Raw genomic sequence first — 26,703 nt, 5'->3', positions numbered from 1 at the left:
GGGGGTGGGGGTGTGGGGGGGGGGGGGGCACCTGAGAGGGTGGCGGATTTCGCGCCTCAGGTGAATAATGAGATGGTTTGTAACGACGAGCCGACGAACGAGGCGACATGCTAGGATCTGTTGCGGAGGCCCGGAGATAAAGTCAATAAATAAATCAATAAATCTGCCATCTGCGCTACTCACTGTTTGCTCTCCTTGACTTATCTGCGGGACGTTATTGTGCCAATAACGGTTTTATCGCCCTCGTTATCCCAACGCGGGAAGATTGACGGATGCGTGGTTGTGGATGGCGCACTTTTTCTGGCTGTAGCAGTTGAGATCCAAATGAAGAGAAGAAAATGAGCTCTGCTGAAACTTGGCAGGGCCGAACGGGTGTCAACACGTTCAGCTGCATTTTCTCCCGTTTCATTCGAATGCGCAATCAAAGCTCAGGTTCGATGGAACCTGCTTTATTGCATCAATGAGTTTATGCTTGTTTCCACATAAACATTTTACTTCATTAGACAGAGGAACAGTTCATTGCATTTGTGGAATATGAATTAGGCAGAAAAATCCAAATGTTTTTATCCATCTCAGCAGGCGGCCATTTTGCCTCGCACTTCCATTTGCAAAATGACATCACATTTTTCCAATTTACACTGCAGAAGTGAACGAGATGTTGCCCGTTGTAGTCAAGCGAAAACGAACGTCTTGTGATGTGACGACCCACAGAGAAGTTTTGCTAACAATGCTGACAAATTTAAGTGATGAAACCCGTCGCCAGGGATACAAAATGAGGAAACCATGAATTATTAAGCAGTGTCCGTCACAGTCAGATGTTGTGGGCGGATGCCCCGAATGCACTGAAACGACACCAACTGTCAACTAACTGTCAATCAAACACAGCTTCTCCGACCTGGAAAAATGAACGTTACTTCGTCTATCATCTTTTTTGCGAATATATAGCGAATATCAAGCCTACTAAAGCCTGCGGCACTCGAAAGCAGCGACGCCAACGTGAGGTTTCACATGCTGGCTGTCTAGTCAGACTTTTATTTAAAAAAATAAATAAATAAAATCCCCCCGCCTTGCTCTTTCTTTGCATGCCGTGCGCACACTCACAGCGGACAACGAGGCACTCTAAAGTGGCCATGCCAGCAGGAAGATGCATTTTTGGGGTGTTTGCATGCGGTAACTAGTTTGCTTACTGCATGAGAACAAATGAAGTTCTTCTATAGTTGGGGGAGGGGACTCAGGTTGGAAGTGCCGTTTCAGCTACGCCCCCCCCCCCCCCCCCAAAAAAAAGTCTGGAAAACTGAATTGGTGATGGCCACAATTTTGTTTTACACAATTTGCAAGTCTTTGCATGTTTTTTTTTAGCACTTATCTTCAAACCTGACGCATGTTCAATTTACTTTACACAAACCTTAAATGGTTTTACCAATTTCAACAGTAAAATTAAAATAAATAAATAAAATATAATAATAATAATAAATGAATAATATATACAATAATAAATAATAAAACAAATATAACAATAAATAAATAAAATAAACAGTAATAAAAGAAAGCTTTTTGACAGAAAGTTGCATTGATGAGACATTTCGCAATGATTTAGTAAATATAAAAACTGACAAAATTCGAATTTGACTGCACTTCATTATTGTGATTGAAATCAATGTAAAGTCTTTGCCTTGAATCCCACGGCGTAGGTTGAAAATGAAAATAACATGTTGCACATTGAAATGTTGTCTTGATGCCCCCCCCCCCCCCCCCCACTTGTAAGAAACACTGACGAGTTGACCTTAACTTGAAATTGTAAACGACTCGTCAGAAAAATGCAAAAATGCTCTCGGCTGAAAGAAAATGCGCACAAAGTTGTTAAGCCGAAACCTGACGACGACGACGACGACGGCGGCGGCGGCCCCTCCTTAACGTCACACCTTGGCCGCATAAACATGATGGCGGTCCACGCATTGGCTCCCCCGAAGGGTCGATGGGGGAATTTGAGTAGTGGGGGGGGGGGGGGGGCTTTAGTGCCGCACTGTGACACCAATCAGGGGGAGATGGCGGCCGTCTTTGTCATGCAAACACAGATTGCTTCTTGTCTTATTCAAATGTCCGCCCGCTCTTTCTCCTCTAACCTTCCCCCAGCGCCCCCCTCCACCCCTCACTCTCACTTAGCCCCTACCTCGACCCCCCCCCCCCCCCCCTCCCTCACCACCACCCTGAAACACCCTCACACACCAATTTTAGACTTCTCAAGTCCAAGTAAATCCTCGCGTGCTGGACGGGGCCTTGGGCAGGGCGGCCGTGTCGGGCCCGTGAGCTGGGGACGTTTTTTTTTCTTTTTTGGGGGGGGGGGGGGGTGCTGCTGCTTCCATGCGCTCCGTTTCATATTCAAATGTTACAATCAGGCCCGGCTGACCACGGGGGGCTCTTTATGGTCGCGGCCTGGGGTTGCGGGGTCAAGATGCTGATTTAATAGCTCGGGCAGAGGAAAGAAGTCGGGGGAGGGGGGAAGGGGGGTGGTGTAGTGGGGGGGGGGGGTTAAGTGATTCAAGGCATGAAAGTTTTAAGAAAAATAAAATAACAATTTTCATCTAAATGTAGGCACATTTTAAAGATTTGCTCCAAAGTCTTAATAACATAACAGCTTTTGTGTTCCGGCTATTGGAAGCCATTTGAGCGTTTATTTCATATCTTTTTGTCCGTCCACGACTCCAATGCGGTCGTGAAGCAAAATGAGTTTGACCCCGTTTTCCTGCACGTTGGTGTTACTCTTGCGGCGAACCTACGGGAGCAGATGGTGGAGGCGAGCGAGGATTAGGACGGAAGATAAGGAAAGTGAGCAGGCAGGTAGGATGTCTCGGATGTCCTGGCGTTCTGGAGCGGCCTGTTATTCCTGTCCCCGTGGGCGTGTTCCACGCACGGCAGCTCCAGTATCACAGGCGGGCGGGCGGCCGGCGCGGCCTGTTTAGTCACCGTCATGTGCCAACGCGCTCCTGACGTCTGCCGCTTCGCAAAGGGTGCGTCCCAGTCAGGTGGCTCGGTCCGGGCGGGAGGACTTGGCTGTCTCCTCGGCGTCCACAGTCCACACCTGATTCATTAAGATCCTAAATTCGCGTCAGCTATAAGTGGGTGCGTTGCGGACAAAATGTGCAACGGTTGTGGTGCATTTGGCAACTGCTGGATGAGTGCTGGGGTCCATCCGACCCTTTGCACTTTTGCTAGCTCCTATCGATCGGTTTCACTACAGAAAAGTTGGGCAAGCCGTGCAAGGGAGGATTTAGGTTTGAAGCGATGCATTGGAAGTGGAAAATTGACGCCTATTGAAATGCATTGGGGTGGTTTTTTTTAAAACCTAAAAAATTATTTAAACAAAGCTGATAAAAATCTATCTTTAAAAGTAGTATACGTTTTTGAAACGGGAAAGAAAAGATGGTTAGTGATTATGTCACAGTTGTGAGCTTCAGGGTTCGAATCTCAGCTCCACTCATTGGTCGATCACTCAGTGCACAGTTCTTGAGTGTTAGTGGGCGGGGGGGTGGTTGGGGGGGGCATCGGTTGGGATGTGGATGAGGGCACAGCTGTACCGCCATTAATGCTCCTCTACTGGCTCAGAATAAAGGCTGGTGGCTGCTCTACTAACACACACACACGCGCGCACGCACACACACTCACCAATGCCTGGTCGTGCCAGGTGCTACCACTCGCACGGGTGTGAGCGGGTGGGTTTGAGCAATTATCCGATAGCCTTGGTAATCTTAAGGTACTAGTGCGCTTTTTGTCCTCACCACTAGGAAAATTCAATGCACTACTAGAATGACGAAGTAGAACTAGCAGAACTGCGTCTTACCAGGTCTTGTGCCACTTGTGGCCGACTAGTAAGCTGCGTCTACTAGGCCCAACTAGTAGGTATGTGTGACGTACTAGTAGCTCCTCTATGAAATAATGCTCAAACAGTTTTGCTTAAAGTTGTTTGGGAATTTGTTTAACTCCAAGACGAATTTTTGCCCTTACTAGTAGCACAACAAAATTTTACGAGTGAAGCAAAACTGTGCACTATTGCGCTACTATACTACTGGACACTACATTATGTCACTACGATTACCACTAGTTCACAGATGTCAATTAGGACATCGTTTTGCCCCAATAGTGACGTGTAGTTGCCCAACTAGTAACTAAGTAAGTAAGTAACTAAGTAAAGGACAAAGTGCATACTAGTGCATGGACCTTAACTCATTCACTCGCAGCCATTTTCACTGAAGCAACCCCCTTCGCTCCCGGCTGTTTTACTGGATTTTGACAGATTTTTCAAGGCCCACAAAATATTGTGTTCTATTGTTAGAAAAATATGGAACCTACCAAAAGAAAGATTAGATTAGGAATTTTTTTTTCCAGCAATTAGCATTAGAATATAGCTTATAGTTTCATCATTATTCACAAATCTGTTGAAAACACTGTCAAAAAAGAGCTTGTTGCAACATGGCTCTGGCTGATCTCTTATACTCTGCTGCCACCTGCTGGCCATTTTTTTGCAATAACTACCATTGCTTTAAGTGACCTCTTCACGTCAATAGCTGCAATCAAAGCCTTCTGTATGCTGTAGCATAAAAAAAAGGAAACATTTAACGAATTGTATAAATAAATTTTTGGGCGTGAAGGACAAGGTATCAAAAACGTATTTATACGTTTGTTTTTTTTTTAATGATTTTTAAGATGTATATCAAGGATATTGAATAAATATTCAAACCGCTCTATTTCAAGCTTTTTTTCGCATTTATTTAATGTCCTTGATAAAGAGCTTAATTGTGTACTAGGAGGGCAAAAGTAGCACTAGTAGTGGGATAAACTGTTACTGTACTTGTAAGATGCAGTTGACACTAGTGCGCCATAGTTGTGCATTGAATTTTTTTTAGGAGTAAGCATACTAGTGCATCGGCCTCAGGTTGGATAAGACAAATAAAAAAAGCTCAATTTAATGGAAAGTCTTTTGCAATTTATTTGATATCCTTGCAAGGGAGGCTACTAGTGTGTGAGTGAGACATGCTTAATAGGTGTTACTAGTGCAACACATTCGTTTACCAGTGAGGTTTGGGTTGTGTACTAAATGGGAGAGAAAGAATTACTGGACACAATCGTCCTAGTAGTGCCCTGAATTGTCTTACTAGTGCTAACGTGTACTGTACTAGTTCAAGTGCGGACATGTGCTGCGTGCTACTAGTGCACGGGGTGTCAAGTGGATACGAAGACACGGAAATGCTCTCACGTACGAGATGGGTAGGTGAAGAGGTTAAACTAGAGGGGGCGGGTGATCGTGCGGGGCGGGGGTCTCCGTTCTTTCCTCTCTTATCTGCCGACTAACCATTCTCTATTCCCAGCACCCCCTCCCCCCCCCCCCCCCCCGAAAGAAAAAAAACATCTCTCTTTTGTGGCCTGTGCACCTGCAGCCCTTGAGTCTGGGTAATAAAGCTGAAGGATTTGCCTACTGGAGGATGGAGTAAAAGTGTGGGGGTGGGAGTGATGGGGGGTGGGGGGGGGGGTGTCGAATGGGGTGGGGGTCATTAGACAGCACTGGAAACACAAAAGCAACAGGTCCAAACCATGTGTTGGATATGGCGCTATGCCATATTCCAATGCGACGGGTGCGAAGTAACGCCGTTTGACATGGGGGGGGGGGGTTTGGGAGGGGCGGGGCCATCGATTTCAAGCAGATTTGCGTGGGGATCTACACCTTGTTTGGGTTGGTGTCATTGTGCATCAACTTGATCCGACACATGATCTGATTGCAAGTCTTGCTCGCATCGCGGGCTGCTCGCTCGAGCGCCGCCAAAATCCGCAGCTTCATATCGTCAACGTCTCAACCTGCTACGACAACTATGTTGCTGTTGTTGTTTTTTTTTAAAATCAACCATGTGACTCATTTCAATCAATCAGCAAAGAATTTTAATAGCGCAATTACGATAGAAAGACAGCTGAGAAATGTAGGAAAGGTCAAAGGTGAGAGTTTCGGGTTGATGTACTTTGTAAAACTTGTCTGTTCATTTGGGAGTTTTCACACTGCAAATGTGGATAAAAAAAAAAAGTGTTGCTGTGTAATGATTTGAGTTGATTGTGAAATGTTGAATTTGAGCTTTTCTCATGAAAAAAATAATTTAAAAAAAGAAAGAAATTTTTTGGAATTTTGAACGTTTTGAAGTTCAGAATGAGTCAGTTGAGAAAATATTAATTTACAGTGAATTGTTTTTTTTCACCATTAATTAGTGATTTTTTTAAATATATATTATCATGGCCAATGCACAGTATAATTCTTTAAAAATAATAATGTTTGGAATGTTTTAGATTGTAATGATATGAATGAGTTGAGATATTCTCACAAAAAGTTGACCTAATTTGATTGTCAACCCGTCAAACGAAAACTGAAAGTCTGCACTCAAAGCACAACTTATTTGTTTCATTTCAAATCCATTTTTTTTTTTTAGAAAGTTGTCAATTATGTCCATGTCTTAATATTATAACATTGACCTGATTGGCGCAACTGTTGTCGACCTGCATTTATTGACCTTTAGAACTATAAAGAGGCTATTTTGCTTTAACTCTTTGACTACCAAAAACGTTAAATAACGCTTAGTAAAATCCTATGGAGGAGTGCCAAAGACGTTAAAAGACGTTTGTTTCAAAACAGAGGTGAAACTAACCATTTTCTATTGTTGATTACTGAAAAATGGAATGAGGTAGAAACAAACTTTTTTTTTCTGATGAAAGATGAGAGTCCAATCCTTCATTTGGTAGTATGTGTGTTTCCATAGTCCAAACACATAATTTTCTGTGGACCTTGAAAGATCAGTCAAAAATGCTTAAATCGGCTGGCACCCACGGCATCCCTTTTCTGAAAACGTCTGGCAGTCAAAGAGTTAAAAAAGGTCTCTGACAACATGCATAGTTTCTTATACTTTCAAAAGCTGTTATATCGCTCGCCATGACGTCTGCTCGCCAGAGGCTGAGCTGCACTGTGTTTGTTCACGGAGCAAATTAGCGGCTAAAAGCGCAAAGCAGCTAGCTACGCTTCCTATTGCTTGCCTAAGGATGTTCCGCCCTCTGTCCAGTAGCAGAAAAATTCCAAATAAGATTTTTTTTTATAGTAGTTTTCTGGGACCCACTTTTGAGTCCCGACCCACTAGTTGAAAATCACCTGCTTTGTAGAGGGATTAAATAGGAGTCTGTCTGTTTATATTTTATATATAAAGTGCTGACTTTTGTTTACACAAACGACATGAAGCACACATTCGCATGTATGCGAAACCCATCAAAAGGGAAATGACTCAGTGTTCCAAAAAGGCCATATTCCATCCAGTCTGCATTTTAATTCACCACCTGTTGTAATGTTATGTTCAGTCATGTCCAACTTGCCGCATGCCGGACCCCCCACATTCTAAATGGGCGCAGAGGAGAGGACAAAAAAAAAAAGCGAGGAAAAAAAAAAGAAGCCGAGACTCACTGGGGTCTTTTTTGGGGTGTGGATGGCGACGGCAGACGAAATCACTCTAAAGGCGACTTAATTGGGCCGTTAGATGAGAGCGAGCGCCGGCCCTCCATATTCACGGCGGCGGGTGAGAGGCGTGGGCGGCCCGCTGGGAAAATGGCGGCGTAATCAGGAAGCCGGCGCCTGTGCCTGATCAGGTGCGCGCAGCCTTCTTCTCCTTTTCCTTCACACGCCGCCTCCTCTTCCTCATCCTCATATGAGTTCGGACCTGCGACCAGGGAGGGGAAGGATGATGAGGAGACGAGGTCCGGTGGGGGCGGCAGGGGGTCGAGGTATGGAACTTTTTGTTCCCACATTTGATTATTCAGGTTGGCTGAACTAAATTCTAAACTCATAAAATTCGTATCCCCTCCGGGGGGACTATTTGCATATATTTTAGTGCCCCCCCCCCCCCCACACACACACACAACACTAACCCCATTCCCTCCCTCCCAACCCAATTCCTCTTTTTTCTGACAAAGTGAAAGAGTGGGCCAAGCAAGCAGGCCTGTCTAGGCTTTAAGATGTCACTGTGGTGTGAAATATGGGCGAACAAGCAGGGGCTTTGAAACCCAAACTAACCCCCCCCCCCAAAAACCCCCTCTCGTCCCAACACCAAACCACCCCCCCCGTACACGACCCGCCTGTCCTTGTGCACTGTGCCGTCCTAAAGTACGAATTAAATGTCACTTCGCATGACGCATTCTCCTCTGCACTAAACTTGAACGCACCTGAACGTTGCTCAGCTGACAGCACAACACGTCTGCTGTCACTAATGAACTTTTTTTTTTTGGGGGGGGGCGGGGCAATAAAAATAAGTATACCTGTACGTACAAGCTAAAGAGCTGTACACAGTAAATCAATTTCCCGTAGGATATAAAAATCCACTCAGACAAGTTGGGACAACGTTGTCGTAACTTCCTGTCAAAAGTCAGGCTTTCAAAATAAAAGTACAGCAGTTGTCAGTGGAAAGCCATACAAAAAGTGCCGCATGGTTTATGGCCGCCATCTTGTTTCTCTGCCTCAGACAGATTTTGCCCTTTTCAAGATGATTTTTTTTTGTAACATGGTTGCTTACGTGGCTATTGGAGGCTTTAAATGGACAATTTTATTGTTGTGACTCAAACATGTAGTGAAGAAAGTTACGAGAGGATGTAGCTTCTATTTTCCAGGTTGTCGTACAGCTTTTTTGATTTGCTCACGTCTTGATTTTTTTCACCATTTTTAAGGCCTCATTTTATATTCTCGTTAAGTCGACAAGAAGAAAAATGACAAGAGAGAGAGAATACAATAAAATAGAATAATCTAAATGATAAAAATGTAAAAATACAAAAAAAAAACGTTTTGACTGCCAAAAACGTTAAATAACGTTTAGTAAAATCCTATGGAGGAGTGCCAAAGACGTTAAAAGACGTTTGTTTCAAAACAGAGGTGAAACTAACCATTTTCTATTGTTGATTACTCAAAAACGGAATAAGGTAGAAAGAAATATTTTTTTTTTCTGATGAAAGATGAGAGTCCAATCTTTCATTTGGTAGTATGTGTGTTTCCATAGTCCAAACACATAATTTTCTGTGGACCTTGAAAGATCAGTCAAAATGCTTAAATCGGCTGGCACCCACGGCATCCCTTTTCTGAAAACGCCTGGCAGTCAAAGAGTTAAAATACATATAAAATAAAATAAATAAATAATAACATTTAATTAAAAGACATGCTTGTTTTCATTTGATAGGGCCTTTAAGTGTGTATTGGAAAAAAACGTAGATTCCAACCCAGAACCTCAAAGTGGAGTAGAAGTGCACTTGATTTGATATGGCAAAGTGCTTTTGTACTCGGCTGCAAATCATAACCACAATAACAATCAACATTTATTCATTGTGTCAATCAAAACCGATCCCTATCATTTGTATGATCCAGGACATGTCGCACCTCCATTACATCATATTGCCTTGATCAACATGTGAAAGACTTGTAATCTTGCCACTATTATTTGGAGTGGGGAGGGGGGAATTCATTTTTTTAGCCAGCCGCAAAAAAAAAGAAAAAAGAAAAAAAAAACTGAAGCTCAGGTCTTAAAATTCCGTTCGGTCTGTGTGGCGAGCCGCGCAGAGATGAAGGGAACACACACATGCGCGCGTGCGCACGCACACACACGTGGTCACAGCAATTGGGCAAAAGAGGCACAGGAGACACCTGTTTGCTTGTTTGGTTTGAGCTGTGCCAAGCGGGCATCGCTTTTTACTGCCCATCTGGAGCCTTGCGGTGCGAGTTACGACTCCTTTTGAAGAAAAAAAAAAAAAAAAAAGACCAAGGGGGGAGTTGATGCTTGGCATTTTGGTCACATGGGGTGACTTGCTGTCATCCTTTAACAGCAACCCCAGCCCACCCCACTGCTCCCAACCACCGCCACCCCCCCCCCCCCCCCCTCCCGTGCCCACCTCCCCTGGTGCACATGCAGAATGCAGTGTCAGGAGAGCGAGCACTGAGCGCCCATTGTGCGTGCTAAGCAAAGCGGAATGCCCGGGTGACAAAAGGGGGAGGAGTGGGCTCAGGGCACACAAAAGCCAGGGGGAGGAGAAGGGTGGAAGGAGGAGGGGAGGGGGAAGGAGAGATGGGCAATCTGCTGGGGGCTAAATAGGCCCACTCAGCCCCAGAAACTCCAGGCACCCTAAAACCCTTCCATCAATCCCCGGCCCACCCTCGCCCCCTCCTCCCTGGTACTGTACGGCGGATGATGGAGGTCGTTTCGCCTCGTGGTGCCAAACAAGAGGATGAAGACCCTCTGTTATGAGTCACCACCCTCGGGGTGTCAAACAGGAAGCAGCCACTGATGGCAACGCTTGTTCACTTGTTTACACAACAAAGTGGCAATTCCGACATATTTTTTTTTTTGTAGGGGGGGGGGGGGTTGCATCCAGTAAAATTTATTACAAAACACATCCTCAGATTTCATATGTTTAATGTACGTTTGTCACGGCCCCCACACTCCAGACCCACCAAGTACAGTTTGTGAAAGTCACCAGATAAAGGAATTTAAAAAAAAATGGTTGCACACCTCTCACGTGCTTTTAAAACATTTAAAAACAGACTTGAACTCAAAATGCACTTTTTAAAGTACAGTCATCCGTATTCGTGGATAAAAAAGACGGCAAATTATGAAAATACATATATCATTGGGGAGATCTTTTTTTTTCTTTTACAACCCACCCCCCCCCCCCCACAAAATGATCATAATGCACTGATATACATTCAATTGACATTTTGCATGATAAATGGGGTGAAAAAAATTCCGCGGTGGTCGACAAAAAAAACACGAGGCAAATAAGGTCACTTTGAGATAACAAAAAGAAGACTAGCTTGCAAAGGCTTCCAATAAGAGGCAGAGTGTGCTTGCTTCAAGCTTGGTTTCAACCAAAATTGTATTCAAAGAACGTCTGCTAGCTTTTAGCTTAACTTACAACGTGAAACTCTATAGAGTGGCTAAGGAAAACTAGCATCGATGTCACAGTCAGTGGCATCGATGTCTGGGGAGAAAAGGAAGCACGTTGGGAGCCGCTCTGAAGCCGCCGGTTAATTTTTCTCGGGTAAATTAAATATCTGCCCGCACCTCGCACACAAGATTGCAGCTCCCAGAATTGCAACGGGATCTTCTCTATATTTTTTGTTACTGATAAGATGTGTCATCTCATGCGACATCTCTGGTCACACTCGTTCTAAATCTTCCAACAACTGCTACCTTAAGGGATATTTGACTCATTGAGCCGTTTTCAGCAGTAAAAAGTGAACATTTTGTCCAGAATGAATTTGATCATTTAAAATCACATTTTTTCCACTTGTTGCCAACTGAAGATGTCATCTCACCTGTGCTGAGGAAGTAGCTAATGAGCAATCACGGCTCACCTGTTTTCTGGGCGTGGTCAGCAAACTCAACCATGATTGGTCGCTAGCTACTTCCTCAGCACAGGTGATGTCATCTTTAGTCGACAGCAAGTGGAACATTTTGATTTGGAAGGTAATTGTTCATGAAAAATAATGACGTTATCAAATTCATTTTGAACAATATATGAACTGCTGAAAATGTCTCGATGAGTCAAGTATCCCGTTAACAAACACATGCAGAGCATACAACAACACTGCATCTTATAAATGTAACGTTCACGCGCAAAACCCAAATCTGAAACCGAGAATGTCATTTATTATCCAGTCTTTGACTAGTCAATGAGTTGTTGTAAGTTGTTGTAAGTTGTTTGGCGGCGGCGGCGAAGTGGCTGCACACGTGCGTGTACACACCTGCTTGTCGTCGGCGCTGAGAGCAACGTCGTGCGCTATCGTACGTCAAAGCGCGGCGCTCCACTCCCACGCACGACCCGCGGCGAGAGCGACGGGCCGGGGCAGGGCGCCGCCTCGCTCTGACGAGACGCACACGCGACCTGACTTCACTCTTTCCTAACGGCCACGTCACTTCGCTGCGTGCATGCGGGATGAGCAACTTCCCTTCTCGAGCGCCTCGGCGCTTTTAAACATTTTTTTTATGAGTTTATGGAACGACAGTGGCACGTTTTAGGGCTTGGATGAAGCAACGAGAAGAGGAAATGAGACATTGATATACAGTATGTATCCATCCACGTACAGTATCGGTGGCGGCAGGCCAACAGAGGGTGCGAGGCAATCGCCCCGCCGCTCACCAAGAAGGCATGAAAAATATGTAAGAAAAACGAAATAAAAACATTTCAAATATATGGATATCTATTTCTAGATGAGCTAATGCTAATGACGAAGAAAATGCTAATGGTGAGAAAAGTTGTTTTGTTCATTGTGTGTTTCTTGTCCGGAGCACAAAAGTCTTTACCGTTCCACTCTGGTTGAAAGTTGTACATTTTTGGTACCCGCTCTTCAATTGAAGAGGTTGCCGCATTTGAGGCACGAGATTCCTGATGATTTGCGTTGTGGCATGTGAAGTTCCAGTCGGCGCCCTCTGCTGGAATGACAGCTGAACGAAAGTGACCGAGAATGATGGACAAATTAAATTACAGCGTGAACTTGAAAAGTTTATGTTGAAGGCAAGTTCGCTAACATGCTAACAGGATTGTGTCTCTTCAGGTGCGAAAGAGGGGGTTTGACTCATATGTAAGGGCAGCTGAGAAAAGAATTGATGAATAGTTTTTCAAACGTAAAATGCCGGAAGAGCGACACTGATATCCGACGGGGGCGATGGCGCTCGCTAGCTCCGGTGTAGCGCCGTCCCTGGCTAACATTGTTTGCTAGCTTACACAATACTGCTAGACTGAACGGTACACACTTTTTAGCATGTACAAGGTGTGACAATGGACGAAACTGAAAGTGGCACGACCCAATGCCGAATGGCAAACGTCTTGAGTGTGCGTGCGCACGTTTGTTGTACAACATCTCATAGTAGCCAGCTATATTGTTCTCTTCTTTTCTTTTTCTGACTTTTGGATGAAGCACACAGCAGCCACGCAACGGGAGGTGGCTTCAATTTGGAATTCCTGATCCATTCTTGGTTGGTTAGCCACAACATTTTCTCCTCGTCTCTTGGAGTAGTTTGTAACCACTGGTTAAACAAACAAACAAACAAAGAAAAAAGCCTGAATGCGAGGCTGCGAGCAGCGTGAGAGACGCGAACAATAATAAAGCAGACGAGTGACGTGATGTTGCACATAATAAACTGACACAAGCAGTTGGCCAATTTCAATGGAGTGGCTGACAGCGTCTTGTTTAATTCATGAAATGAAAATGGTCACGTTGAAGCGTCCCTCAGGCTGGATTTCCACTGCGTGCTTGTTTTGCAATGGCACAGTTGTCAAACAGTACGCGTCATGGAATCTCATATCTCACGTTGATCAAAATCAGGCCAAATGATAAAATTCCAATGTGTGTCAGATTTTTAATAATGCAAGTTAAATGTAACCACAAAGACATGATGCACCCAAGACATCCCAGATTGATGTCATGGAAATGCAACAGTCTGTGACGTATTCAAAACTATACAAAAAAAAGAAAAAGGGGAAAAAAAAACCCACCCGCTGTAAATCTAAACTACAGAAAACAGACATTAAACATGTTCTAAATATGTTGCATTAGAAATGTGTCCATCATTAAATAAGCATATTTAGTGGCCAAACTCCAAAATCGAAAACATAATCAACTGTAGTTGGCCGCAAACTCAGGCAGACGCTCTCACGGACACCGCCTGGCTCAGTCATTAGGCCACACCCCTTAAAAGCACACATCCAGACACTACAGCAATTATTGTTGGGATGTGGCTGCTCCCGACACGCACTTCTCAACATACGTTCTGTTGACTTTTTTATATCATCTAATGTTTTGCTGACTCCCTCCGAAACTTTTGCGAGTCACTTTGAAGTGAACTTTTAATCTTTTGTTCTTCCGTCTCTTTGCCCAAATGATGACTCTGCAGATCAAAGAGGGGAGGGGGGGGGGGTGCAATATAAAGATGACTCCCGTTGGTGGACCTAACCCTAACCCCCCTGTGCCCGCTTAACATCTGACCCCCCAATTCATGCAAACCTCAGGCCTTCCCGCGGTATTAGCATATTGTGCTGCGGGGCGCAAGGTAGCTTCCCGTTTTATCTGGGCCCAGTTGATAGGAAGTGGCTTGCTGTGTTGTTTTGGTTGAAATGCGAAGGGTCAAATGCGAGCCCCGGGGGCATGTTTAGGTGAAAACTTGGCCGACTCAGACCCAACACCCCTCCACCTCACCGCTACCTTCCAGAAAGAGACAAAGTGAACCTCTAATGGCCATGGCTGGTCTGCATTCTTGTCACAAAGACACAGTTTTTGTACTTAGGTCCAATTTTCATGTATCTATTTATAATTTCTCTTTTATTCCTATGCAATTTCTGATTAAAAGATACACATTAACTTTGATACATTTCCACAAACAATCATTGTTACTGCTGCAAAATAAAATAACAAGAAATAGTTGATTGTCCAAATGTCCGAAAAGTTGCCCCGCCGACCCACCTGTTACCGATTCCGCCTTGGTGGAACGATTGGCATTCAACAGCTGCCGTCCAACCTGAAAATGGACATTGATGTTGGACACATTAAGCTAGTCAAATCAACAGTGTACTTGTTTAGGCACACGCTTAACGTGATAGCCAGGCTAGCATATGCTAGCTAACATTTAACTACCGTACACCACTAACGTTAGCTCAATTAACTTAAGAAAACTGCATAGAAAATAACAAAATACATCAATTCTGAACATTCACGTTTTGAAAGTGATAGCCATGCCGTGATAGCCTGGCTAACGCGTGCTAGCTAAAGCGTGCTAGCTAACGCGTGCTAGCTAACGCGTGCTAGCTAACGCGCAGATCTTTCACTACTGTCCACCACTGACGTTAACTCAATTAACATAAGAAAATAAATACATTGAAAATAATAAAATACATAACGAAATTCTGGACGCTCACTTTAAAAAACAAAACAAAACTAAAAACGTCCATTTCCGAAGCTTAAGTACATTTAAAATAAAATAAAAATACATTTGATTACGTGTTGACAAACGCAAAAACTTTCTTCTACCGAAAATCATTTTCAATAACGATACTTGCAAGTATTGCTTCCAGGTACTTGATGTAAACCTTTTAGTCTTTGAATGCCAGGTGAGTTTGCGGTTCTGCCTCCTCCAGCGTTGAGCCGGGCAGCCGTCATTGTTGAAATCACCCCGTGCCGCAATCAGGCTCGCCGATCTGGGCTCCCGTGAGCCCCCGCCGTTCCTGATGATGCCTCGGCTGATTGGCCTAACTGGACTCGTGTCTGTGCTGGCAGATTAGCATGGATTGTTTTTTCTCTGCGGCATACGGATTGGGCCCTGTTAGCATTCACACCTCGACGCGGCCCCCCCACGGGGCCCTGGAGGGGCTCACAGATGCAAGGGAAAACCTGACTTGATCCAAAAGTCAACTTTGATATGACGGACCCGTGCATTTCTCAGGATTTCATAGGCAAGGTCAGGCGGATGAACATTAACGATTGCTGGATTGTTTTTCTAACTTACTCGATGGGTTGCTTTGGATTTTGAGCAGATTGGATCACTTTGACCCGAGGTTGGGTCAATTATTTAGACCCAGTCTATTGGGTTGAAGATTGAATTTGGAAGAGCTGAATCCGGTCGCCATTTTAGGCAGTTTGGTTTTGTGCGAACATGTCGAACACGCTCAAATCCAGTTGAGTTTGTAGAAAAATTACATTTGTTTGAAGCAGCAAAGTTACTATCAGAAGATTTCCTAGAAAACGGCATTCAGCTTTTTGTTGTTTTTCTAAAAAAGTTTGTTTCGGTTTGCACATTTTTCAATCACTTTCCCGTAATGTGGGCTTGCCATTTTTTCCACACGCTTTGAAACCGGTTTCCTTGTTCCTGAGCTGGATCCATTTCAGGACAAATCCTCTTATGCCAACCGAAACTGTTAGCGTGGCAAGAGAACTTGTCTTGCCGCAAAAAAGTCCACATCCGAACACAAGAAATCCCCATCAATCAAATAACTTTTTTTTTTTCTTCTTCTTCTTTTTTTCCTGGAGCGCTCAGTATTGTTCATTGTCATCATCATTGCTCTCCTTTAAAAAAAATAAAATAAATTTCATATATATATATATATATATATATATTTTTAATATATTTTATATATTTTTTATTTTAATTAAATTTTTTTGTATGTGGGTGATTATGTGTGTGTGCGTGCGTGTGAGTGTGTGCGTATTCATTAGTTCACCTAAAACCTATTAAAAAAAATCCCATACCGTTACTATATACAAAAAATACTTCACTTTTTGAACGTATAATAAAAAAATGCTTTTAAAAGATGATTAAAACATCTTTTTGTATATATACAGTATATATATATATATATTTTTTTTATTATCTAGTGGGTGCATATTTCCCATCATCTTGTTTCCATAGCAGCAAGCCTCAGCAGCTTGTCTTTGTCTTTGCGTCGTTGTTGGCCTTCACGGACAAACACACAAACAGTACGACTGGCACATCCGAATGACGGCGTTTTGCTTTCTATTGGATTGAGTGGCGACAAACGTGCAGTTTGCAGAACAGTTAGCCCGCTTTGGCCTGCAGACTTCTGAAAACTCATTTGGCTCACAGTCAAGCTTCAAGCTAGCTAATGTATCCCATTGCAGATGATATTACAGTAAACACACCTCCGCCGACGTCTACGATATCACAGCAGAACCTGCCGTGACAACAATTTACTGGCAGATGCCCTGTTCAGCAGCAAGTATATTTTTTATAGCTTCGTTACAAGATGCTAGGCAGAAAAAAAAAAAAAGATGCTAGGCAGCACGGTGTTTGTCTATGTCCAAGTTATCATAGTCAACAAAAATGAAAATGAAATAACTAAAACCCAAATTTAAAAAAAAAATGTTTTTGTTAACAAAATAAAAATAAAAAGCAAAACTAACTGAAACTACATTCCACGTTTTTCAAAGTAAACGTAATTACAGCACAAATGTCCATCATTTTCACGTTTGTCAATTAATTTCATGCTTTCGGGGTTAATTTTAAATTGTATTTGAATAGTATTTATTTTGCTATTACAGAAGAAGGAAGGTCCAAAAGTTGTTTGGAAATTGTAGTTTGCGTTATAACACAATATTAGTGACCTCTTTTGTTTTGTTTTATCTAGTACTCAATAAATACTCCATAAAAAAAACTATAATACTAAATCTAATACAAACAAAAATCAAGCATTTTTGACTAATAGAAACCAGCAAACCTGCTCTAAAAACGAACTGAATTAAAAGCAAAACTAAAGTCAAAACAAAATTAAAACTAATTACTCCCAAACTATTCTAAGCCTCGCTAACGCTTGATCCGTGATTGGCTGAAGACTGGTTTTGGGTTTTCTCTGAATCGGTTCCAGATCACTTGCCATCCCAGTGAAAACATGAAGCTAGACAAGGAACAGAAGGATGAATTTTGCGTGCTAATGAGACAGCTAACACCTGTCGAAAGACGACAACAAACAGACAGTGACACTAATAGAGCCGGCGCGAGCCCGGCACGTATGGAAGGAGGTACGAAATATTGCCCGAGGTGTACACGTCCTCTGTCAAGTCGTGTGTTCCTGTGTGACTGAGAAAAACTCTTCCCGACATGAGTTGTAATGAGACAATTATGCCGAGTGCCGACTGGTCCGGCCAGTTTGGGAGCGTTACGTCACATTTGGGCCCGCATACCGCCACCGCCTGCCGCCGGCAGGAATGAAATGTGTGCATACGCACCAGCCGCCAATCACGGTTTGCTCTTGTTTACTTGAAGGATTACACGAAAGCTACTTCAACCGATTGCCATGATGCTTCGTGGAAATGGTGCGGCGAGGACCAAACAAATTCCCCAAATCAATCATTTTCTTATTTTTTGAGGCATTTTTAAGACGTCTGCTATCAGCATTGTGCTATTCTAGTTATTGATTTGGATTCTAGCGATACCTTGACTTAAAAATAGTGATAGTGACTCATATGGATATATATTTTTTAGGTTGCTACCCATTCCGATATATGGCCAAATAAAATTCAGATCAATTAACCCATTCACTCCCAGCCATTTTTTACTGAAGCAACCCCCTTCGCTCCCCAGCTGTTTAACAGGATTTTGACTGATTTTGCAAGACCCACAGAAAATTGTGTTCTATTGCTATAAAAACATGGAACCTAGCAAAAGAAAGATTAGAGTCTCTTCTTTGAACCCCAAAAAAGTATATTTCTATCCCCCCGTTTTGCAGCAATTAGCATTAGAATATAGCTAAGTTTCATCATTATTTACATTCCTGGTGAAAACACTGCCAAAAAGAGCTTTTTGCAACATGGCCCTGGCTGATCTCTTATACTGTGCTGCCACCTGCTGGCCGTTTTTTTGTAATAACTTCCATTGCTTTAAGCGACCTCTTCATGTCAGAAGCTGCATCAAAGCCTTTGTTATGCTCTTGGAATAAAAAACATAAAAAAAACGTATAAGTACGTATTAAAAACGTATTTACATTTACAGAGTTAAAAAATGCATAATGAATGAAATAACTTTTTTCTGGTCTCTTAACGTTTACACCAATAAAGCGATGAATTACAGGCAGAACATTTGAGTGTTTTGGAGTACTTTTGGCCTTTAGGGTTTCGTTAGTTTTAGAACTGAAAAAAAAAAAAAAATCGGCAAAAATCAAGACTCTTTTTTTTGCCATTTTTTTGTGGAGGGATGTTTTAACGTCATTATCTTTGTCTCATGTTGTTATGTTTTAATGTGGGAAAAAAATTGGCAAAAATCAGCAAAACATTGGATGCTTTTCAACAATTTTTAAAAGCGCCGATATCAGTCAACAAAAATTGCCCTATGAAGTTTGACAAGTTTAAAGCTGTCGCTTAGTCGATATTTGCTTTGTGATTGATGAGCAATCTTGAGATACGCAGAATAAATATTTTCCCATCTCCGTCTCCCCCCTAATTAATATAGCTCGGATATCAAAGTGAAATGGCTGCCGAATCAAAAGTGTTTTCAACCGCTTTACATCGAACCTTCGAGTCGGTACTCGCTAGACGCGAGCGCGATCTCGGGTCTGCTTGAGCTTGAGCTGTTGATCTCATACTGACGTATTGACATCATACATCTGTTGCGCCGCCACCTATTGTATTGCCATGTTTACTTTTAGGAGGGGCGGGGCTCGGGGTCCAAGGTGAAGTAGGGGGCGGGGGCGGGTGCAGGTTATCCCAGGAAGCTCGGCGCGCTCCAGAAACCCGAGCTCGGGCCCGGCTCAAGACAATGAGCGCAACACGTGAGAGGCGTCGCACATGGCGTTTCAGGTTACCTGTTTGTCCCGCCTCACTTTGAACTTTTGGCCCAATGGGAGCAAACCGCAGCTCATCTCACTTTTTACCACTCCCGCGCCGCTCCACCTTCCTCCCGACGATGACCCGACACAGCTCTGTTACGTCGCACCTGGCCCCGCTCGGTGTGTGCCGGCTTCGTGTCCCGCCCCGACAAATCTTGATGCGCATCTGACGTTTGTTGCCCCGTTTTACGTGAACGAGGTGACGCAAAAACCGCTCGGCCGCTTTCCGCGCAGCTTTGTAGGTCGAAGGAGAACACGTTTACGCTTGTAAAGGTACAGATTGTGGATTTTTCTCTCACCTTTCATCTCATTCATTTCGTTCATGAAGGAATCTACCCTCACTCGCCCTTTCAACCTGTAACCTTTCCCGTCTGTTCTGCAAAGTGAAAGCACATCTTATAAATTTGACACGCCAAAGGGAAGAATGTTGTTAGCCACCCTGACACATTTGAATTATTAAAAATTGCTAAGTGCATAAATGAGGCTTCAGAATCATCACAAAATTTGTGTCATCTACATTTGGTGAAAGCGCGCCTTGCGCCGGAACTGCAAAAATATATTTGTCGCAAGCCAGCGGGTGGTCGCGGGGCTTCTCGCTGCCAACAATGAGGCGCTCTAAGGTGCAAAGCACTAGTCCACACTCAAGCTGTCAAGCCAAATAAAAAAAAACACACACACACAAAAAAAAAATATTTTTCCTACGCGCACTCATGGCCAACAATGAGGCTCTCTAAAGTGGCAATGCCAGCCTGAAGCCTCGATCCACATGCAGGTTGTCAAGTAAGACAACAACAAAAAAACAACTCTTCTGCTGTACTCTGCATAATGTGCATGCACTCACAGCTGACAACGAGGCTCTCTAAAGCAGCCACTCGGCGCACTATCTACAGGGATGTTGCAAGTTTGTGGCATGGCTATCACGCTACGTGTGTGTTTTAATTGTGACCGATAAGAGCTGATGCGAGCAAAGGAGCTGAATTTTTTGCCGATTCATGCTGGGGCCCAAATTCGTCATTGGGCCCCGTTTTAACCATGCCCAGAAAAACGTGTTGTTTAAGGCAGTTGTTGTCATATCAAGGCTTTCAATAATCCCAATTAAACCGTAAAAATGCTGATAAAGAGGAAAAAAAAGAAAGAAACTGCCTATGTTATACAGTATATCATTCTTAAAACATTTCCCAAAAAAGTGTCGCTTCTTTGAGTACGTCGCCTTTAAACATCCAAACTTGAAATATCAGAAACAAGCCACAAAGCAACTTGACTTTTCTGTCATCGGTCGTCGGAGCTGAAAGACGCTTGAGCTGACGTTGGCTGTTGTGAGTTTTGCGCAACTGTTGCCACAGGTTGTCGATCTGCCAAATGTATCATTAAAGGATACTTCGCTCGTTGAGCGAATTTTCAGCAGCAAAAAGTCAATATTTTGTCCAGAATGAATTTGATATTTTTTGTATACCTTTAAAAACAAATGTTGCACTAGCTGTCATCTAAAGATGACATCAACCGTGTTACACTCGGAAGAGAGTAAAATCAAATTTGAGAGAAAAAAAAAGAGCAGGAGTGGCATAACTCAGGTCTCCCAATTATTTCCCACCAACGAGGAATTCCGAGTAAGCGCGGGTCAGAAGCCCGCGTTGATGAAGTCCTTTGTACACACCGTCCGTCTCTACTAGCAATTTTGGATGGCTTAGTGAGGAGTGACGTCAACCCTCGATCCAAGCTCTTGTCCTCAAGCTGAAGGCCGTGAGTTTGTTCCTCAACCCTTGAGTGACTTGTTTTATATTTCATTTTACAATCATTTCATTTTACAATCATGGCTCACCTGTTTTCTGGGTTTGGTCAGGAAACTGAGCCATGATTGGTCGTTACCTACTTCCTCAGCACAGGTGATGTCATCTTCAGCTGACAACAAGTGCAAAAAAAAAAAAAAGTTTTTAAAGGTATTAATTGTACATGAAACGTAATTCTGGATTAAATGTTAACCTTTTACTCCTGAAAATGACTCAATGACTCAAGTATCTTTAAATGCTTCCACGTAGCTCTATTTGGGATTTACTGTTTTTTATGATATAGCTCAATAAGTAGTTGTCAATGTTTTCAGTGATGAACCTAAAAAAAAATCAAAACTGTTTGGGAAAACAATCTCTGAATTCACTTTAAGAGAGATTTGAAATATTACTGAAGATTTCATGCCAACCCAAAACGGATTGTTTGCCTCCAATGAGTGTCGTTGTAATTCAACCACAAGTATTCATAATGTGTACAAGTTTGTTGACATCCATTTTCTGCCCCTCCCCCCTCTGCTCTTTCATTTCGCTAACAGGCCATTATGACAAATGATCTCTTGAGTGCATCACTCACTGACGGGACGCATCAGTTTCTGCACGTTAGCATGTTTGCTGTCTGTCTCCGGACAAAAAGCGCCGGCTGGAGAGACCCCCCCCCACCCCCACCCCCACCCCACCCAATCCATCCATCCATGGTGCACAGGTGAGCGGCTTCCAGCAGCCCGGAAAACCGGACTTTCAAGGCCCGCACCTGTTGGGCTGTGGTCCTCTCACCTGTGCAAATATAAGCGCAACGAGATGAAGGGTGGAAAAAGAGCGGAAAGGAGCGCGTTGTCCTTGGGTTAGTTGGGCGCGGCGCCGCTCAGAATGATGCACAGCTGAGCAAACCCGCACAGCCATAGGACTTGCGGTCGTCGCTAATCCGCCGGCGCAACGCGGCTCGCATGAGACGTTCTTTTATGGTGGCCTGAATGGGAGCTTTCCTTTGAGGTGACGCAGTTGATACACTCGCTAATGTCACTTTTGTGCCGTGGTTACATTGTGGCGCGATTGCCCGCCTCGGGGGCCACGCACACTCCCTTTAAAAGTGCGCCGGCATCCGTGGGAGCTATTGTGCCATCGACGTACTGTACGTGGACGCGATTCAGGAAGCGCTTTCGGTTCTGAGCTCATTTGGAAAAGGTAGCGTGGAACGGAGGCCCGCGAAAGCGCCTCGGTGACTGAGCAGCTCACGCGCTGACATCGGCCAAAGCTCTTAATCCACCTGACAATCGTCTTGTGAAAAAGTGTTTACCGCAACGCTTCCCACACATTCCGCAGCAAAGTGACAGCCACAAGCAAACACGTTTCGCAACAGCCATCAGCGGACACAAACCATTTACTGTTATTATTCCTATTAATAGCGGTTAACCGGCAGCAGGATGTACTTGTGCAGTTTCCCATCTTGTAAATTTTACTTAAGAAAAATCTCACGGGGAGCCACAAAAAAAACGGACATTTCAAGACATTCCAGTGAATGCAAAATAAAATTAAAAAATTATTAGCTGATAGCATATTGAATAAATACAGTTCATAAGATGAATTAACACTGCATTGAACACTGGAAAAATTGTATTTGTAGCCTGTCACTACTTTCTCAATTGAGACTTTACCATCAAATATAATAATTTAAATCCTTTAGGAATAAATTGAATGTAGAAAATGAGCTCAAATTTGCACTCTAGTCCCCCTTGAGAGCTGCGGGAATATTCGACAAATGACGCGGAAGTCGTACCAACAAAATCCTCAGCAGGCCTCAGGAAGGCCAAAAGTAATTTCACACATTTGTTTTTCTGAATGCTTGATGACATTTCAACTTTGACCTGGGGTTGAACATTTCAGCACAGTCCTACTTCCTACATTGATTCTTCATGTTGTTCATTTAAAAAAAAGTTTGTTTTGTCGAGTCACTATATTGTGGTTGGTGCTAACATGCAATTAGCACAAATGCGATGGGGTTAAATTGCATGTGTTTTTATTGTAAAAAAAACCCAACATCAACAAAACTTCTGTTGCTTTCAGATGCGAAGATTCAGTACAATAAGCAATTGCCCGGTTTCGCACATTTGGAGTATTTTCCACATGAATAAGTTAAAAAAAATGAAAATTAATTTTGAGATTTTTACAACAAGCATAGGGCACCAAATTGGTGCCACAAGGGAGGAAATTTAGGATTTTTTTGTTTTTGTTTCTTGTTTTTGGTGAAATTCACAACCGTCAGTTTGAGACGGTTGCTGATCACGTGCGGCAGTTTAGTTAAACATGTTCCTCTTTTTTTTCTGTTGATTAAAAGGCAACAGGTGGATACGCAGCTTAATTGTACCTTGTGTCATTTGTGGAGGAGCATTTTATTGCGCTGCCTGTCACTCCACAATGTTGTCAGTGATCCTAAAATGGACACAAGTAAATGCTCCTCCACCTGTTGCCATTCAGTCAACAAAAAAAGTAGCTTTGTGTTCAACTAAACAGGATGCATCTCACATTGTGTACAAATATATATGCGTACGTAAATTGAGACACATTGATCATAATTTCAGTTTTCACTGCTCACAAAACGTTCGGGCTATTTTGGCTTTCAGGTCAAATGGATGGAAAATGTCAAAACTTGGTCGTGTCATGAAAGTGATTTCCTCATCTCAAATGATACATTGAAAGAAAAGTATGGGATTTTTTAATATGTTTTAGGTGAACTAATGAATACACACACACTCGCACGCACACACACACACACACACATACTCACCCACCTACAAAAAAAAATAAAAATAAAATAAAAATAAAGGAGAGCAATGATGATGAAATAAAATTAAAATAAAAAAAATATAAAATATATTTAAAAAAATATATATATATATGAAATATATATTTAAAAAAAAGGAGAGCAATGATAATGAAATAAAATTAAAATAAAAAATATATTTAAAAAAAAAATTATATATATATATATATATGAAATATATATTTAAAAAAAAAGGAGAGCAATGATGATGACATGTCAAATCGGTAAAGTTACCGAATGAACAATACTGAGCTCAAAAAAGAAGAAAAAGAAAGAAAGAAGAGTTAACAAAAATGGTGGGCACATCACAACCAATAACTCGTCATGTGCCCTTCAGCATCAATTACGACGACATCGCATGCTGTTGACAAGCCGACTGATTGTCTATTGCGGCACGACCTCTCACTCCTCTTGAAGGGCAGCCCTCGGACCATTGAGGTTCCGGGGCGCAGAGTTTACAGCCTCAGCACGGCGACTCGGCCGATCCCACAGCTTTTCAATCGAATTCAGGTCTGCAGGAAGTGCGGGCCATTCCAGCCGCTCCCTGGTGATGCCGCCTCCGCCAGCTGCAGCGTTGTTGTTTGTTTATTTTGACGCTCCTCGTTACAAAACAGCAACTTGTGCAAAACGTACGGAAACGTTGAACAGTTAGAGAGGTCGCATTAAGTTCACCTGCAAAGGTTTGAATGCATTTTAGGCCCGTCCTGAAATTTGACATGAAAGCCTTTTTGTGAGTAGTGTTTATACTTTTTTTGACATTTTGTTTGGTGGTGTGCTGTGGGAATTTCAAAAACTGCGCTTTGGGGCAAAAAAGTTCAGAGATGTTCCGCCCTTCCTGAAATGTTCCGATTGCGATCTCCTCACTATTTTTATCCTTCACTTCGAAGAAGGTCGTCAGTGCAGTGGAAGATGTCAAGCCCCAATACCGGAAGAAGTCGACCACATTATTGCAATTTACTGGCAAACGCGGCGCGATGACCTGCTCTGGTGGCGTTTGGCTTGAAAAGTCTTAATTGGCTTCATTCACGGCACATTTTGTTCTCTGTTTGAATCTGTTGTGAAACGCGGCTGCGATGAATGTTCATCTTGCGACACGTTGAACTGCGTACAAATGTCACGGGAGCGACAACGCTGTGATGTTGTTTGTTTAGGCCGTTCTGAGATGGCGCCGTGAACTCCAGTGGAACGTATGGTTCGAGCACAGCCAAATTCAAGGCCTCAACGATGACTCTGATCCTCCTTTCTCGCCCCGTGTGCAGGTTCGGGCCTGAAAGACGTGCCAGACCTGCTGCCAAAGCGTCGGCCGCCACCTCACCCTGCAGACATGGCTGACACGCCGCGCACGCACGCACACACACCCACGTGAGTTTCTTTCATGTTTATTTGCGAGCGTATGCGGCCGCGTGAACAAAATGGCTCGTCTTTCATTGTGGACAACAAATGATGTGAATGCAAACAAAAAGCATTTCAAATGTTGTATTTGTGATTTTTAAAAATGAGATCGGCTTCCGTGCAACACCTCGCGTTGCTCGATACATTCCTTCATGTTCTGCACTGCAGAGCATGAACTATGCAAACTGGTCTTTTTTTAAAATCACTTCGTTTTTGTCACTTTGACCCAAATGAGCCTTCCAAAAATGTCAGGCGGTTGAAGTTACTTCTGTCGCCGTTTCGTCATCGTTCTCACCAAGAAATGAGAACCGACTTGATTTTGGATGGAAACTCCCAATTTTTTTTTTTTTAATGGTGTCTGTTGGGAACATTTTGTTCTCAGACGTTTGCCAAGTAGACGGATGACACACGGGGCATGGCAGAAACCGTTTAATTAGAAACATCCACATTGATTAGCATACAAATGATGTGTGAGTGGTTGGCGACCAGTCCTGGGTGTACATCCACTCCAGCCGCCCTGGGAACCCGATGAGGATGAGTGCTATAGAAAATGCTGGGATGGCCTTGGCTGAGGTCTGCGACTAAGGAAGCAGTTTGTACGTGTTGCAACTCCATGTGTGTTGAGGAGCACTTGAAGATTTGCAGTATCAGTACCGTAATATCTATGCTAATTTTGGTTGGTCTGTCTATGACGTTTCACATTATATGCTAGCATTAACCTAGCAGACTCTCATTGGAAAACATTTTGGAGTTTAGATATGCAATGTTTAACTTCCCTTTGTCATTACCATAACGTCGATGCTAATTTAGGTTAGTCTGTCTATGGTGTTTCACATTATATGCTAGCATTAAGCTAGCAGACGCTCATTAGACAACGTTTTGGAGTTGCAATGTTTAACTTCCTTTGTCATTACCGTAATATCTATGCTAATTTAGGTTAGTCTGTCTATGGTGTTTTACATTACAGGTTAGCATTAAGCTAGCAGACTCTCATTTGACAACTTTTTGGAGTTGCAATGTTTAACTTCCCTTTGTCATTACCGTAATATCTATGCTAATTTAGGTTAGTCTGTCTATGGTGTTTTACATTACAGGTTAGCATTAAGCTAGCAGACTCTCATTTGACAACTTTTTGGAGTTGCAATGTTTAACTTTCCTTTGTCATTACCGTAATATCTATGCTAATTTAGGTTAGTCTCTCTATGATGTTTCACATTATATGCTAGCATTAACCTAGCAGACTCTCATTGGAAAACATTTTGGAGTTTAGATATGCAATGTTTAACTTCCCGTTGTCATTACCATAACGTCGATGCTAATTTAGGTTAGTCT

At 43.0% G+C, this 26,703-nt stretch overlaps 1 protein-coding gene across 3 annotated transcripts in view; it reads left to right on the top strand.

Annotated features, from left to right (window-relative positions):
• sox3 (SRY-box transcription factor 3) overlaps positions 1–26,703 on the top strand; it is a 110,441-nt gene that overhangs the window by 37,194 nt on the left and 46,544 nt on the right. For 2 of the 3 annotated variants that reach the window (XR_013295588.1, XR_013295587.1), the window contains exon 5: positions 25,239–25,341. The gene's annotated coding sequence lies outside the window, so the exon portion shown is untranslated. Of the gene's footprint in view, positions 1–21,697; positions 21,748–25,238; positions 25,342–26,703 lie in introns of those variants that run through there. The other variant, XR_013295591.1, reaches the window with a different exon arrangement.

This window comes from Vanacampus margaritifer, chromosome 10 (genome assembly GCF_051991255.1).
Source record: "Vanacampus margaritifer isolate UIUO_Vmar chromosome 10, RoL_Vmar_1.0, whole genome shotgun sequence".
NCBI classification, from domain to species: Eukaryota; Metazoa; Chordata; class Actinopteri; order Syngnathiformes; family Syngnathidae; genus Vanacampus; species Vanacampus margaritifer.
Note: the sequence above shows the minus strand (reverse complement) of the source record. Positions and strands in the feature narration are given on the sequence as shown.